This window comes from Protopterus annectens, chromosome 9.part0, assembly GCF_019279795.1.
Source record: "Protopterus annectens isolate FY-2018-M chromosome 9.part0, PAN1.0, whole genome shotgun sequence".
Classification (NCBI taxonomy): Eukaryota; Metazoa; Chordata; order Ceratodontiformes; family Protopteridae; genus Protopterus; species Protopterus annectens.
The window spans coordinates 456,097-473,000 of NC_056743.1; the positions used below are offsets into that span (position 1 = coordinate 456,097).

The window sequence follows — 16,904 nt, forward strand, 5'->3', positions numbered from 1 at the left end:
GACCTGGAAATTCTCATCTCACGTCTTCAGCGTAACCTGAACAAGGCCGTTATAATCACAGCAGTGTATCGTCACCTCTGACCTGGAAATTCTCATCTCACGTCTTCAGCGCAACCTGAACAAGGCCGTTATAATCACAGCAGTATATCTTCACCCTGGCAGCAACACTAAATTAATAGAAAACCTACTTAGTTGGGCACCCACTACCTTAAATCATGAAACAGTTTAACTTTGACTGGGCTACCTGCACTTCCATTAACCCCACCAATCATATCAATTTTTTAGGTTTTACTCAACTCATATCCACTCCAACTTGAATTGACAAACACAGCAATAGACAATCAATACTAAACTGGGTACTCGCCAATCGTCCACACCTATACTCACAATCCGGTTGCCTTCTTGACTCCCTAAGTGACCATTCCCCCACCTACCTTATCAAACACAAAACTAACTTACCAAAAACACTATCTATAAATGTATCCACCCAAAAAACATTTCTCCACAGGTACATTCAACTATCTCCTTCAATATTACAACTGGTCCCCTTTGAAACAACTTTCCTTGGATGAGGCTGTTGCATATTTCAATACCTCTTTCCTCAACATCCTAGACACCCATGCTCCTATTCATAGAAGACGCTGCAAATCTACACCAGCACCCTGGCTAACAACAGACAGCACAAACACTATGAAACAAAGAGATAAAGCTTGGCACACATATCAGACTTGCAATACTGAAGCCTCCTCCACAAATACAACTGCACAACCTAGCCAAGAAACTTGATTAGATCAGACAAAATCATACTACATAACATTACAACAAAAACATAAAAACAATCCACAAAAATTCTGGCTAATTATCAAACTCCTCTTAAATCCTGGACAAACTACTACCCCCTCTCCTAGCAAATTTAAACACCAAGATAAGCACAGCAACCCAATTCAACACATATTCGATAAACTCTATTCTGGCTTTAGTCTTCTTATCGTTCTCTCGATGGCCGATCACCTTCCCATAGCCTTCTCATCTCAGCCTGTACCAACTTCTTGTATCAAAACTCCTCCTCCAGCTGCAACCCACTAGAGTAGCTGTAGATCAACTCCCAAGTGAATTTATTCGACTAGCATCAGACTATCTCCTACCCACTCTCCATACTAATAAATCGCTCAGTCATTTAACATTATGTACCAAAACTCTGTTTCCTAAATAATACCCCTACACAAAGGTGGTGAATCCAGCGAGTTATCCAACTAAAGACCCATTGCCATACTCTCCCCTCTTAGCAAAATACTAGGAAAATGCGTACACACTCAACTACTGTCCCACTTCATACAAAACAACCTCATTTCCACTTCCCAACATGGTTTCAGACCTAAACTCAATACCACCACAGCCCTCCTAAGTTTCACTAACACTATCAATCTCCATAGAAATAGTAACCGACTTGTCTCTTCCATCTTCTTAGATATGTCAAAAGCATTTGACACTGTATGACATCAAAGACTACTACTTGATTTAGCATCTTTTTGTTTTTCTCTAGCTTCTATTACCTGGTTCCATAGCTATTTGACCGATTGACAAAAATCAGTAATATGGAAAAATGAAACCTCTACTCTTCTACCCATCACTATTGGGAGTCCCACAGGGATGTATTCTCACCCCCTACTGTTCTCCATCTTTACAAACAACCTTAGCTGCACCTCTTTCCATTCCACAATTATACAGTATGCAGATGATTCCACTGTTATCTGTGCAGCATCCTGCCTACAGGATCTCCTATGTATGTGGCTACTAGATTACTCTTCACTCTCCTCACAACAACGTATCAACTTATCTCTTTGCACAACCTCCAAATCTTGTCTACACACTCACCCACCATTCACATACACTCTATTCCATCCTACTATTCACCCACTTTAACATATAATCACAATTAATTGAAAGCACACCCATCCACCTATTCACACTAAGATATTTCACTACCTACACACTCCCACACATCCTACACAAATACTACTGACTCAGCAAAAAACACTCTACTCTGCTTCTTACTCAAATCTTACCTATATCTATGTGGTGATATGCACATTAATCCAGGCCCCAACCCAACTATCCATTCACCTCTCCAACAAGTTAACTCAAAATTTCCAATAAACCCCCATAATTCAAAGCAACTCTGGCCTATTTTTTCTAAACATCAATATCAGAAGTAGACTTAACAAATCATCTGACTTTCAAGTGACTCTTTCACTTTACTCCCCTGACATTGTAACAGTTACCGAGACCTGGAGTTACTCTTTCACTTTACTCCCCTGACATTGTAACAGTTACCGAGACCTGGAGTGACTCTCACTTTACTCCCTGACATTGTAACAGTTACGAGACCTGGAGTGACTCTTTCACTTTACTCCTGACATTGTAACAGTTACTGAGACCTGGAGTGACTCTTTTCACTTTACTCCCTGACATTGTAACAGTTACGAGAACTGGTTCAAGAACAATAACAAAAGTGAAAAATTTCTACCTCAGGAATATAACATCCTTACAACTGACAGCAAAACAAATGAGGTGGAGGAGTGGCACTCGTATATAAAAGCTACCTACATATGCAACATCTTTCTATTAACTCACCCCAACTCTCTGACCTGGAAATTCTCATCTCACGTCTTCAGCGTAACCTGAACAAGGCCGTTATAATCACAGCAGTATATCGTCACCTCTGACCTGGAAATTCTCATCTCACGTCTTCAGCTTAACCTGAACAAGGCCATTATAATCACAGCAGTGTATCGTCACCTCTGACCTGGAAATTCTCATCTCACGTCTTCAGCGTAACCTGAACAAGGCCGTTATAATCACAGCAGTGTATCGTCACCTCTGACCTGGAAATTCTCATCTCACGTCTTCAGCGTAACCTGAACAAGGCCGTTATAATCACAGCAGTATATCTTCACCCTGGCAGCAACACTAAATTAATAGAAAACCTACTTAGTTGGGCACCCACTACCTTAAATCATGAAACAGTTTAACTTTGACTGGGCTACCTGCACTTCCATTAACCCCACCAATCATATCAATTTTTTAGGTTTTACTCAACTCATATCTACTTCAACTTGAATTGACAAACACAGCAATAGACAATCAATACTAAACTGGGTACTCGCCAATCGTCCACACCTATACTCACAATCCGGTTGCCTTCTTGACTCCCTAAGTGACCATTCCCCCACCTACCTTATCAAACACAAAACTAACTTACCAAAAACACTATCTATAAATGTATCCACCCAAAAAACATTTCTCCACAGGTACATTCAACTATCTCCTTCAATATTACAACTGGTCCCCTTTGAAACAACTTTCCTTGGATGAGGCTGTTGCATATTTCAATACCTCTTTCCTCAACATCCTAGACACCCATGCTCCTATTCATAGAAGATGCTGCAAATCTACACCAGCACCCTGGCTAACAACAGACAGCACAAACACTATGAAACAAAGAGATAAAGCTTGGCACACATATCAGACTTGCAATACTGAAGCCTCCCTCCACAAATACCGTCAACTGCACAACCTAGCCAAGAAACTTGATTAGATCAGACAAAAAATCATACTACATAACATTACAACAAAAACATAAAAACAATCCACAAAAATTCTGGCTAATTATCAAACTCCTCTTAAATCCTGGACAAACTACTACCCCCTCTCCTAGCAAATTTAAACACCAAGATAAGCACAGCAACCCAATTCAACACATATTCGATAAACTCTATTCTGGCTTTAGTCTTCTTATCGTTCTCTCGATGGCCGATCACCTTCCCACAGCCTTCTCATCTCAGCCTGTACCAACTTCTTGTATCAAAACTCCTCCTCCAGCTGCAACCCACTAGAGTAGCTGTAGATCAACTCCCAAGTGAATTTATTCGACTAGCATCAGACTATCTCCTACCCTCTCTCCATACTAATAAATCGCTCAGTCATTTAACATTATGTACCAAAACTCTGAAAAATTTCCTAAATAATACCCCTACACAAAGGTGGTGAATCCACCGAGTTATCCAACTAAAGACCCATTGCCATACTCTCCCCTCTTAGCAAAATACTAGGAAAATGCATACACACTCAACTACTGTCCCACTTCATACAAAACAACCTAATTTCCACTTCCCAACATGGTTTCAGACCTAAACTCAATACCACCACAGCCCTCCTAAGTTTCACTAACACTATCAATCTCCATAGAAATAGTAACCGACTTGTCTCTTCCATCTTCTTAGATATGTCAAAAGCATTTGACACTGTATGACATCAAAGACTACTACTTGACTTAGCATCTTTTTGTTTTTCTCTAGCTTCTATTACCTGGTTCCATAGCTATTTGACCGATTGACAAAAATCAGTAATATGGAAAAATGAAACCTCTACTCTTCTACCCATCACTATTGGGAGTCCCACAGGGATGTATTCTCGCCCCCTACTGTTCTCCATCTTTACAAACAACCTTAGCTGCACCTCTTTCCATTCCACAATTATACAGTATGCAGATGATTCCACTGTTATCTGTGCAGCATCCTGCCTACAGGATCTCCTATCCAAGACTCAATCTGCATTCACAGACACAGAACTTTTCCTAAAAAAAGACAACTCTCATTAAACCCAAACAAGACTAAGCTTATGATATTTTCAAATAATAAACCCCCATACTTCCCTTCATCAATGCACATACTTTCTATCAATGGAACTATAAGTGAACCAATAGATAGCAAACAATTACTTGGTATCACAGTAGATTGCGGCCTGAAATATGACAAACACATTGCCCTCACCATTAAAAAAGTACATATTAAACTTGGATGTCTACATAGGTCTAGAACATTCCTCACCTCATCAACTAGACAAGTAACTGCCAGAACACACCTCCTCTCCACTCTACTATACACTTCACCCATTTTCTCAAATCTCAGAAAGACTGACTTATCTAAACTTGAGACATGCTACCACAAAATTGCCTGTTTTGCTGCTGGCCTACACAATAGAATCCACCGCTGTAATGCCCTGAAACAATTAAGCTGGCTTGAACTTCCAAACATACTAACACTTAACCAGCTAGCTACTGCCCACTGCATCCTATACCAGCCTAACGCCTGTCCTGCTCTAACACACCTAGTACATACTTACATTACTTGCTCCCTCTGCTCACCTAATAAACTGCTATTACAAGTTAGTAAAGCCAATAATTCTTCTGGTACATCCTTATTTTCATGAAACATAGCAAAAATGTGGAACTGCACTCCTCAACTCATTCTTAACACCCCTCCACCTCTAAATTCAAACTACTTCTTAAAGAGCATCTAGCCATCAGCTGGCTCAGTTCCTGTATCACCCCTGGATAATTTGCCCTGCTATACAACTTATCTTTACTTTGTCCAGACAAAGCTTCTTGTATCTACACATACTGACTTGTATATATAACATGCTTGATTTTTTTTGTACAAGGTCTTACTGCATACTGGTATACCTGTTTTTTTACATAATGCATTTTTTACTAATATGTACTTCATCTTATTTCCATTCTTTTTACGTATGTCTACCTTTACTTGCTCATTCGGATAGCTTCTTATTTCCATTCTTTTTACATATGTCTACTTTTACTTGTTCATTCGGATAGCTTCTTATTTCCATTCTTTTTACGTATGTCTACCTTTACTTGCTCATTCGGATAGCTTCTTATTTCCATTCTTTTTACGTATGTCTACCTTTACTTGCTCATTCGGATAGCTTCTTATTTCCATTCTTTTTACGTATGTCTACCTTTACTTGCTCATTCGGATAGCTTCTTATTTCCATTCTTTTTACATTATGTCTACCTTTACTTGCTCATTCGGATAGCTTCTTATTTCCATTCTTTTTACGTATGTCTACCTTTACTTGCTCATTCGGATAGCTTCTTATTTCCATTCTTTTCATTATGTCTACCTTTACTTGCTCATTCGGATAGCTTCTTATTTCCATTCTTTTACGTATGTCTACCTTTACTTGCTCATTCGGATAGCTTCTTATTTCCATTCTTTTTTACGTATGTCTACCTTTACTTGCTCATTCGGATAGCTTCTTATTTCCATTCTTTTACGTATGTCTACCTTTACTTGCTCATTCGGATAACTTCTTATTTCCATTCCTTTTACGTATGTCTACCTTTACTTGCTCATTCGGATAGCTTCTTATTTCCATTCTTTTTTACGTATGTCTACCTTTACTTGCTCATTCGGATAGCTTCTTATTTCCATTCTTTTCACGTATGTCTACCTTTACTTGCTCATTCGGATAGCTTCTTATTTCCATTCTTTTTACGTATGTCTACCTTTACTTGCTCATTCGGATAGCTTCTTATTTCCATTCTTTTTACGTATGTCTACCTTTACTTGCTCATTCGGATAGCTTCTTATTTCCATTCTTTTACGTATGTCTACCTTTACTTGCTCATTCGGATAGCTTCTTATTTCCATTCTTTTTACGTATGTCTACCTTTACTTGCTCATTCGGATAGCTTCTTATTTCCATTCTTTTTCGTATGTCTACCTTTACTTGCTCATTCGGATAGCTTCTTATTTCCATTCTTTTTACGTATGTCTACTTTTACTTGTTCATTCGGATAGCTTCTTATTTCCATTCTTTTTCATTATGTCTACTTTTACTTGCTCATTCGGATAGCTTCTTATTTCCATTCTTTTTACGTATGTCTACCTTTACTTGCTCATTCGGATAGCTTCTTATTTCCATTCTTTTTACGTATGTCTACCTTTACTTGCTCATTCGGATAGCTTCTTATTTCCATTCTTTTTACGTTAGTCTACCTTTACTTGCTCATTCAGATAGCTTCTTATTTCCATTCTTTTCACGTATGTCTACTTTTACTTGCTCATTCGCATAGCTTCTTATTTCCATTCTTTACGTATGTCTACCTTTACTTGCTCATTCGGATAGCTTCTTATTTCCATTCTTTTTACGTATGTCTACCTTTACTTGCTCATTCGGATAGCTTCTTATTTCCATTCTTTTTACGTATGTCTACCTTTACTTGCTCATTCGGATAGCTTCTTATTTCCATTCTTTTTACATATGTCTACCTTTACTTGCTCATTCGGGTAGCTTCTTATTTCCATTCTTTTCATTATGTCTACCTTTACTTGCTCATTCGGATAGCTTCTTATTTCCATTCTTTTTACGTATGTCTACCTTTACTTGCTCATTCGGATAGCTTCTTATTTCCATTCTTTTTACGTATGTCTACTTTTACTTGTTCATTTGGATAGCTTCTTATTTCCATTCTTTTTACATTATGTCTACTTTACTTGCTCATTCGGATAGCTTCTTATTTCCATTCTTTTTACGTATGTCTACCTTTACTTGCTCATTCGGATAGCTTCTTATTTCCATTCTTTTTACGTATGTCTACTTTTACTTGCTCATTCGGATAGCTTCTTATTTCCATTCTTTTTACGTATGTCTACCTTTACTTGTTCATTCGGACAGCTTCTTATTTCCATTCTTTTTACGTATGTCTACCGTTACTTGCACATTCTTATAGCTTCTTATTTCCATTCTTTTCACGTATGTCTACCTTTACTTGCTCATTCGGATAGCTTCTTATTTCCATTCTTTTTACGTATGTCTACCTTTACTTGCTCATTCGGATAGCTTCTTATTTCCATTCTTTTTACGTATGTCTACCTTTACTTGCTCATTCGGATAGCTTCTTATTTCCATTCTTTTACATTATGTCTACCTTTACTTGCTCATTCGGATAGCTTCTTATTTCCATTCTTTTTACGTATGTCTACCTTTACTTGCTCATTCGGATAGCTTCTTATTTCCATTCTTTTTACTTATGTCTACCTTTACTTGCTCATTCGGACAGCTTCTTATTTCCATTCTTTTACGTATGTCTACCTTTACTTGCTCATTCGGATAGCTTCTTATTTCCATTCTTTTTCACGTATGTCTACCTTTACTTGCTCATTCGGATAGCTTCTTATTTCCATTCTTTTTACGTATGTCTACCTTTACTTGCTCATTCGGATAGCTTCTTATTTCCATTCTTTTCATTATGTCTACCTTTACTTGCTCATTCGGATAGCTTCTTATTTCCATTCTTTTTACGTATGTCTACCTTTACTTGCTCATTCGGATAGCTTCTTATTTCCATTCTTTTTACGTATGTCTACCTTTACTTGCTCATTCGGATAGCTTCTTATTTCCATTCTTTTACGTATGTCTACCTTTACTTGTTCATTCGGATAGCTTCTTATTTCCATTCTTTTTACGTATGTCTACCTTTACTTGCTCATTCGGATAGCTTCTTATTTCCATTCTTTTTACGTATGTCTACCTTTACTTGCTCATTCGGATAGCTTCTTATTTCCATTCTTTTTACGTATGTCTACCTTTACTTGTTCATTCGGATAGCTTCTTATTTCCATTCTTTTTACGTATGTCTACCTTTACTTGCTCATTCGGATAGCTTCTTATTTCCATTCCTTTTACGTATGTCTACCTTTACTTGCTCATTCGGATAGCTTCTTATTTCCATTCTTTTTCGTATGTCTACCTTTACTTGCTCATTCGGATAGCTTCTTATTTCCATTCTTTTCGTATGTCTACCTTTACTTGCTCATTCGGATAGCTTCTTATTTCCATTCTTTTTACGTATGTCTACCTTTACTTGCTCATTCGCATAGCTTCTTATTTCCATTCTTTTTACGTATGTCTACCTTTACTTGTTCATTCGGACAGCTTCTTATTTCCATTCTTTTTACGTATGTCTACCTTTACTTGCTCATTCGGATAGCTTCTTATTTCCATTCTTTTTACGTATGTCTACCTTTACTTGCTCATTCGGATAGCTTCTTATTTCCATTCTTTTTACGTATGTCTACCTTTACTTGCTCATTCGGATAGCTTCTTATTTCCATTCTTTTTACGTATGTCTACCTTTACTTGCTCATTCGGATAGCTTCTTATTTCCATTCTTTAACGTATGTCTACCTTTACTTGCTCATTCGGATAGCTTCTTATTTCCATTCTTTTTACGTATGTCTACCTTTACTTGCTCATTCGGATAGCTTCTTATTTCCATTCTTTTCATTATGTCTACCTTTACTTGCTCATTCGGATAGCTTCTTATTTCCATTCTTTTTCGTATGTCTACCTTTACTTGTTCATTCGGATAGCTTCTTATTTCCATTCTTTTAACGTATGTCTACCTTTACTTGTTCATTCGGATAGCTTCTTATTTCCATTCTTTTTCGTATGTCTACCTTTACTTGCTCATTCGGATAGCTTCTTATTTCCATTCTTTTTACGTATGTCTACCTTTACTTGCTCATTCGGATAGCTTCTTATTTCCATTCTTTTTACGTATGTCTACCTTTACTTGCTCATTCGGATAGCTTCTTATTTCCATTCTTTTTACGTATGTCTACCTTTACTTGCTCATTCGGATAGCTTCTTATTTCCATTCTTTTCGTATGTCTACCTTTACTTGTTCATTCGGACAGCTTCTTATTTCCATTCTTTTTACGTATGTCTACCTTTACTTGCTCATTCGGATAGCTTCTTATTTCCATTCTTTTTACGTATGTCTACCTTTACTTGCTCATTCGGATAGCTTCTTATTTCCATTCTTTTTACGTATGTCTACCTTTACTTGTTCATTCGGATAGCTTCTTATTTCCATTCTTTTTACGTATGTCTACTTTTACTTGCTCATTCGGATAGCTTCTTATTTCCATTCTTTTTACGTATGTCTACTTTTACTTGTTCATTCGGATAGCTTCTTATTTCCATTCTTTTTACGTATGTCTACCTTTACTTGCTCATTCGGATAGCTTCTTATTTCCATTCTTTTTACGTATGTCTACCTTTACTTGCTCATTCGGATAGCTTCTTATTTCCATTCTTTTACGTATGTCTACCTTTACTTGTTCATTCGGATAGCTTCTTATTTCCATTCTTTTTCGTATGTCTACCTTTACTTGCTCATTCGGATAGCTTCTTATTTCCATTCTTTTTACGTATGTCTACCTTTACTTGCTCATTCGGATAGCTTCTTATTTCCATTCTTTTTACGTATGTCTACCTTTACTTGCTCATTCGGATAGCTTCTTATTTCCATTCTTTTCACGTATGTCTACCTTTACTTGCTCATTCGGATAGCTTCTTATTTCCATTCTTTTTACGTATGTCTACCTTTACTTGCTCATTCGGATAGCTTCTTATTTCCATTCTTTTTACGTATGTCTACCTTTACTTGCTCATTCGGATAGCTTCTTATTTCCATTCTTTTTACGTATGTCTACCTTTACTTGCTCATTCGGATAGCTTCTTATTTCCATTCTTTTCGTATGTCTACCTTTACTTGCTCATTCGGATAGCTTCTTATTTCCATTCTTTTTACGTATGTCTACCTTTACTTGCTCATTCGGATAGCTTCTTATTTCCATTCTTTTTACGTATGTCTACCTTTACTTGTTCATTCGGATAGCTTCTTATTTCCATTCTTTTTACGTATGTCTACTTTTACTTGCTCATTCGGATAGCTTCTTATTTCCATTCTTTTTACGTATGTCTACCTTTACTTGTTCATTCGGATAGCTTCTTATTTCCATTCTTTTTACGTATGTCTACTTTTACTTGTTCATTCGGATAGCTTCTTATTTCCATTCTTTTTACATTATGTCTACCTTTACTTGCTCATTCGGATAGCTTCTTATTTCCATTCTTTTTACGTATGTCTACCTTTACTTGCTCATTCGGATAGCTTCTTATTTCCATTCTTTTTACGTATGTCTACCTTTACTTGCTCATTCGGATAGCTTCTTATTTCCATTCTTTTTACGTACGTCTACCTTTACTTGTTCATTCGGATAGCTTCTTATTTCCATTCTTTACGTATGTCTACTTTACTTGCTCATTCGGATAGCTTCTTATTTCCATTCTTTTTCGTATGTCTACCTTTACTTGCTCATTCAGATAGCTTCTTATTTCCATTCTTTTACGTATGTCTACTTTACTTGCTCATTCGGATAGCTTCTTATTTCCATTCTTTTCGTATGTCTACCTTTACTTGCTCATTCGGATAGCTTCTTATTTCCATTCTTTTCGTATGTCTACCTTTACTTGCTCATTCGGATAGCTTCTTATTTCCATTCTTTTACGTATGTCTACCTTTACTTGCTCATTCGGATAGCTTCTTATTTCCATTCTTTTACGTATGTCTACCTTTACTTGTTCATTCGGATAGCTTCTTATTTCCATTCTTTTCGTATGTCTACCTTTACTTGCTCATTCGGATAGCTTCTTATTTCCATTCTTTTATGTATGTCTACCTTTACTTGCTCATTCGGATAGCTTCTTATTTCCATTCTTTTTACGTATGTCTACCTTTACTTGCTCATTCGGATAACTTCTTATTTCCATTCCTTTTACGTATGTCTACCTTTACTTGCTCATTCGGATAGCTTCTTATTTCCATTCTTTTTACTTATGTCTACTTTTACTTGTTCATTCGGAAAGCTTCTTATTTCCATTCTTTTTACGTATGTCTACCTTTACTTGTTCATTCGGATAGCTTCTTATTTCCATTCTTTTTACGTATGTCTACCTTTACTTGCTCATTCGGATAGCTTCTTATTTCCATTCTTTTTACGTATGTCTACCTTTACTTGCTCATTCAGATAGCTTCTTATTTCCATTCTTTTTACGTATGTCTACCTTTACTTGCTCATTCAGATGGCTTCTTATTTCCATTCTTTTTACGTATGTCTACCTTTACTTGCTCATTCAGATAGCTTCTTATTTCCATTCTTTTTACGTATGTCTACTTTTACTTGTTCATTCGGAAAGCTTCTTATTTCCATTCTTTTTACGTATGTCTACTTTTACTTGTTCATTCGGATAGCTTCTTATTTCCATTCTTTTTACGTATGTCTACCTTTACTTGCTCATTCGGATAGCTTCTTATTTCCATTCTTTTTACGTATGACTACCTTTACTTGCTCATTCGGATAGCTTCTTATTTCCATTCTTTTTACGTATGTCTACCTTTACTTGCTCATTCGGATAGCTTCTTATTTCCATTCTTTTTACGTATGTCTACTTTTACTTGTTCATTCGGATAGCTTCTTATTTCCATTCTTTTTACGTATGTCTACCTTTACTTGCTCATTCGGATAGCTTCTTATTTCCATTCTTTTTACGTATGTCTACCTTTACTTGTTCATTCGGATAGCTTCTTATTTCCATTCTTTTTACGTATGTCTACCTTTACTTGCTCATTCGGATAGCTTCTTATTTCCATTCTTTTTACGTATGCCTACCTTTACTTGCTCATTCGGATAGCTTCTTATTTCCATTCTTTTTACGTATGTCTACCTTTACTTGCTCATTCGGATAGCTTCTTATTTCCATTCTTTTTACGTATGTCTACTTTTACTTGTTCATTCGGATGGCTTCTTCTTTTCCTTTCGTGGAGCTTTTCCTCCTGGGTCTCTGCTGAAAAAGGGCCACTGGCCCAGTCACACTAACCCAGCAAATAAATGTAAAATAAAATAAATATGTATATATATATATATATATATATATATATATATATATATATATTTATTTATTTTACATTTGTTGACCGGGAAAGTCCGACTGGATACATGTCCATTTTCAGCGGAGGCCCGGGGAGAAAAGCTCCACAGTGACAATAATATAATGCATAGATATAGTAGATCGAGGTAAAAAATAGACAATGCATAGAACTATGGTACAAAACAAAACAAAACAAATACGTTTCCTATACTAGAATAATGCTATAGAGGAGATTTAGTACAGTAAAGTACATTGATCTTAAACATTATATAGGATACATAACTATTAATACTGCTTCTGGTATACTGATACTCCATCCAGACTATCCATTTCAGTTAAGAGGAGAGAGAAAGAAGTGAGAGCTAGGAGCTGAAACTAGGGAAGTTTCTATACTTGTATGAGAGAGGATACATATGTGATATATATATATATACACACACATACATATTTGCACACACATGCACATATATACATGAATATATGTATGCATACATGTGTATGTATGTATGTGTGTATATACACACACACACATATATACGCTCCCCACACCCCTAACTCCAGGATCGCACTACAATGGGGAAAAGGGCATATACCTTTCACTTGCCTTACACAGTGCCATATATACTAACTGCAGTTCAGTGAAATGAGTTTTCAGTAATTTGTGTTTTCAGCTATGTGGTCGGGGTGAAATGAAATTCAATGAAACAAAGTAGACCCACACACACATATATATACAAATGCAGGTCTACAGATTTATACATGGTTCCCCTTTACAAGATCGAATTACAGAAAGCTCAAAATTCATAAGCTTGAGCCCAGAATCTGCAGTTTTCAGTAACTCAAAATTGTAAAGGGAAGCTGTAAAAGTAAAAAAAAAAAAAAGAAATGTACTTACATGTGTGCAGGGAGCTAGGTCCCCCTGCATCGTTCCTGGTGTAATATGAGAGTTGTGTGACCGGACTTTAGCGGATGAGTGGACAATCTCCCATTGTGTGCTTATGCATATAGTGCAGAACAGGAGAATTCCCTTTTCTTTGCTGAAGTGCGATGTCAGAGTTGGTATATTTAAGAAGGGGGGTGTATGGGGGCTTGCCCCCCCTGCAAAAACCTTGGAAAATTGTTTTTCAGTTGTTTTTGTTCCCCTGCAGAATTTTGAGTTACTGAAAACTCGAGCTTCTGGCTTCGACCTTATGAATTTCGAGTTTTCAGTAATTCGATCTTGTGAAAGGAAACCGTATATATACATATAAATAATAAATGTGTGTGTGTGTGTGTGTGTGTGTGTGTGTGTGTGTGTGTATGTATATATATATATATATATATATATATATATATATATACATACACACACATATACAATTGTATTTTACGTATGTATGTATATAAGGCCTATAACGAATAGTCAATTTGGACTAAAGGACTACTTCATATAGGGAAAATATTTCGTTGACATTAACCCTACCAAAGGAAATGTTAAAAGAAAAAAAATTTTTTTTTTTTTTGCAAGAGGGAGCCTTATGACTTTAAATATATCAACTATGTATCCTAACAGCGAAGAAACTCAAGATTCACTTACTGCATACAGCTGACTGACCAAAGAAACTTTAATGTTGTGAAAAAACTAAGTTTCCACTGAAATGAATGGCACCGTTTCCATACAGAGCAAGAGATAAACAGGTGTAAGAGAAAGTCAAGCAGCAGAGAGCAGGGAAGAAGAAATGCATACCGTCAGTGCCAAACACACCACTACACCAACACTTGATTTCACGCATTTGTTAAGTGGGCTAGATCAAGGCTCCTTTCCAGCTAATACCAAAGTCAGAGGCAATACAAAGAATGCCCACGTTTATCAAGAGAGGCTGTATCAGGTATGCAGGGTAAGTGTCCTGCTTAATAACATGACTACATCTGTGCAATGCTTAATGAACTACACGAACATATAGGATGAATACTTTAAAACGTAGAACAATGAAATATATAAGCAACTGAGACTTGGGTGGAACACAGCCATGTTTGTGCTATCATGTGTAGAAACATCAAATAAATTGGTGAAGTAAGAATCAGCACGCCTAAAGTACAGTAAAAATAAATAAATAAAATACACGGCACAGTTCTCAGACAGTAAAACAATAAATAAATAAAATACACTGCACGGTTCTCAGACAGTAAAAAAATAAATAAATAAAATACACTGCACGGTTCTCAGACAGTAAAAAATAAATAAATAAAATACACTGCACGGTTCCCAGACAGTAAAACAAATAAATAAATAAAATACACTGCACGGTTCTCAGACAGTAAAAAATAAATAAATAAAATACACTGCACGGTTCTCAGACAGTAAAACAAATAAATAAATAAAATACACTGCACGGTTCTCAGACAGTAAAAAATAAATAAATAAAATACACTGCACGGTTCTCAGACAGTAAAACAAATAAATAAATAAAATACACTGCACGGTTCTCAGACAGTAAAAAATAAATAAAATACACGGCACGGTTCTCAGACGGTAAAAAAAAATAAATAAATAAAATACACTGCACGGTTCTCAGACTGAATATTAATTCACTTATAAAGAATATTTTAACATTTCTACAGAAGACAGAAGTCTTCCTGTAATATTCAAAACAACAAAGAGAACAGTGAGTGATGACTTTTGTAATCTAATTCCCAATTTTAGTTTTTGCTTCAGTACACATATATATTCTTTAAGTGGGTCACTTGCTTTGACAAATAAAACCAAAAAGCTGAATTTACACGATGAACAGTCCTACAGGACACTTTAGCAGAAATAAGGTGAGCATCCTTCTACCTGAAATGGCTCACATGAACAAACATGCTCTCTCATTTGAACACAATGGTGGACAGACAATGGTCGAAGTGAAACTCTTTGCAAATGTATCTACCCAAGTCAGTAATATTATCGCCTGGTTTTAAACTTTTTAAACCTCCCACATGTTGCAAACTAATCTCCTAACAAACAGTACCTACAGAGACTTGTTTACACTGATCTTGAACCAGTGACAAACGCTCTTGAGCCAAGACAGAATCAGCTTTAGATCGCATTGCTTTGAACTATGCAGTCATTTATATATTTACTTGCATATTTATGCTGACAAAAGATACCAAACACAAATGCTTCAAGCCTAACTTGTGACACAGCACTTTTGATGTGTTGTTTAATAAATCATAATCATTTCAGACAGTTTTATTTCACACAATTAATTTTCCACCCTCTTTTACTACTCTGTTAGTCATTTTTTTAATTACACTTCACTCTGCTTTAACATCAGCAGGAGAAGGATGCTGAATGCCTTTGTTAGAGTCACGTGACAGTGTAAACCCAGTATGGACTGATGCCATTACAAGGTCAACACAAACAGGAGCAGAAGCAGACCACACTGGCTTTTTGTGCACTGGAATCTGCATTATCTGAAGCTCCTCCAGGAATGCTGCACTGGGGTAAATACCCCCCCCCCCATCATGTTGGGAGGCTTGTGAACACCCCTCTACCAATGGGGTCACCAACTGCATACTCAGGAAATGGTGGACAGAGGCTGGAGCAACAGAAAAAACAGAAGGTTGTGAAATTAGCTCACCAGATGGAGGACTGCAGAAATACAATGATAATAAGTGAAAATTAAAGATTTAAAAAAACTACATGAGTGTTCAAAAGGAAAGCAACAAATGCAGATAGTCAGTACAAGTAGCCTGGTATCACTAACACAAGGCAAAAAGGGTTTCAGAGCTGCTATAGATACAGGAAGAAAATGACTCGGGCTTGAATGCATTCAAAAAAAGAAAATGTTCTAACAGATTATATGAATCAAAAAGTGAAAAGAAGCAGCAGAACATCTAATGGGACTGTCTACAAAAGCAACATATCCCCTATACAACAGCAGCAAGCATTCCTGCAAAACACAGAGATGCACACACCAAAGCAGCAAAGAAGACTGTAGCTACAGATCAGTCAATCAGACTTCACAAGTAGGGCAAGCGATATGGGCACTTCTTAAGGAAAGGTTAGAAACATGTTCAGCAGATGCTTTGCAGTGCAGACGGGTAAAGCCTTGAGTACAAGCTGGACAACGCAGGAATAAGTAAATGCAGATGCTGACCATGAACAGTGGTGTTGACTGGCTGATCCCGGAGGGAGAGAGGGAAGGTAGCCCAATGCACAGCTATCATATAGCAGTGGTATGTGCCACAGCATGCAGCAGGAAGGATGGAGACATCCACATTCCTGTAAGTTGTGTAAT

The 16,904-nt window shown here is 36.7% G+C and overlaps 1 protein-coding gene and 1 long non-coding RNA gene across 2 annotated transcripts in view; both read right to left on the reverse strand.

The window, feature by feature from the left end:
- Positions 1-16,904, reverse strand: part of PPFIA1 (PTPRF interacting protein alpha 1) — a 2,891,353-nt gene that overhangs the window by 211,528 nt on the left and 2,662,921 nt on the right. The gene's annotated exons all lie outside the window — the stretch shown is intronic.
- Positions 8,001-8,550, reverse strand: LOC122811005. Its single transcript, XR_006366188.1, has 2 exons — positions 8,122-8,550; positions 8,001-8,067 (listed from the first exon to the last, which is right to left on the reverse strand). It is a non-coding gene; the product is annotated as an uncharacterized LOC122811005 (long non-coding RNA).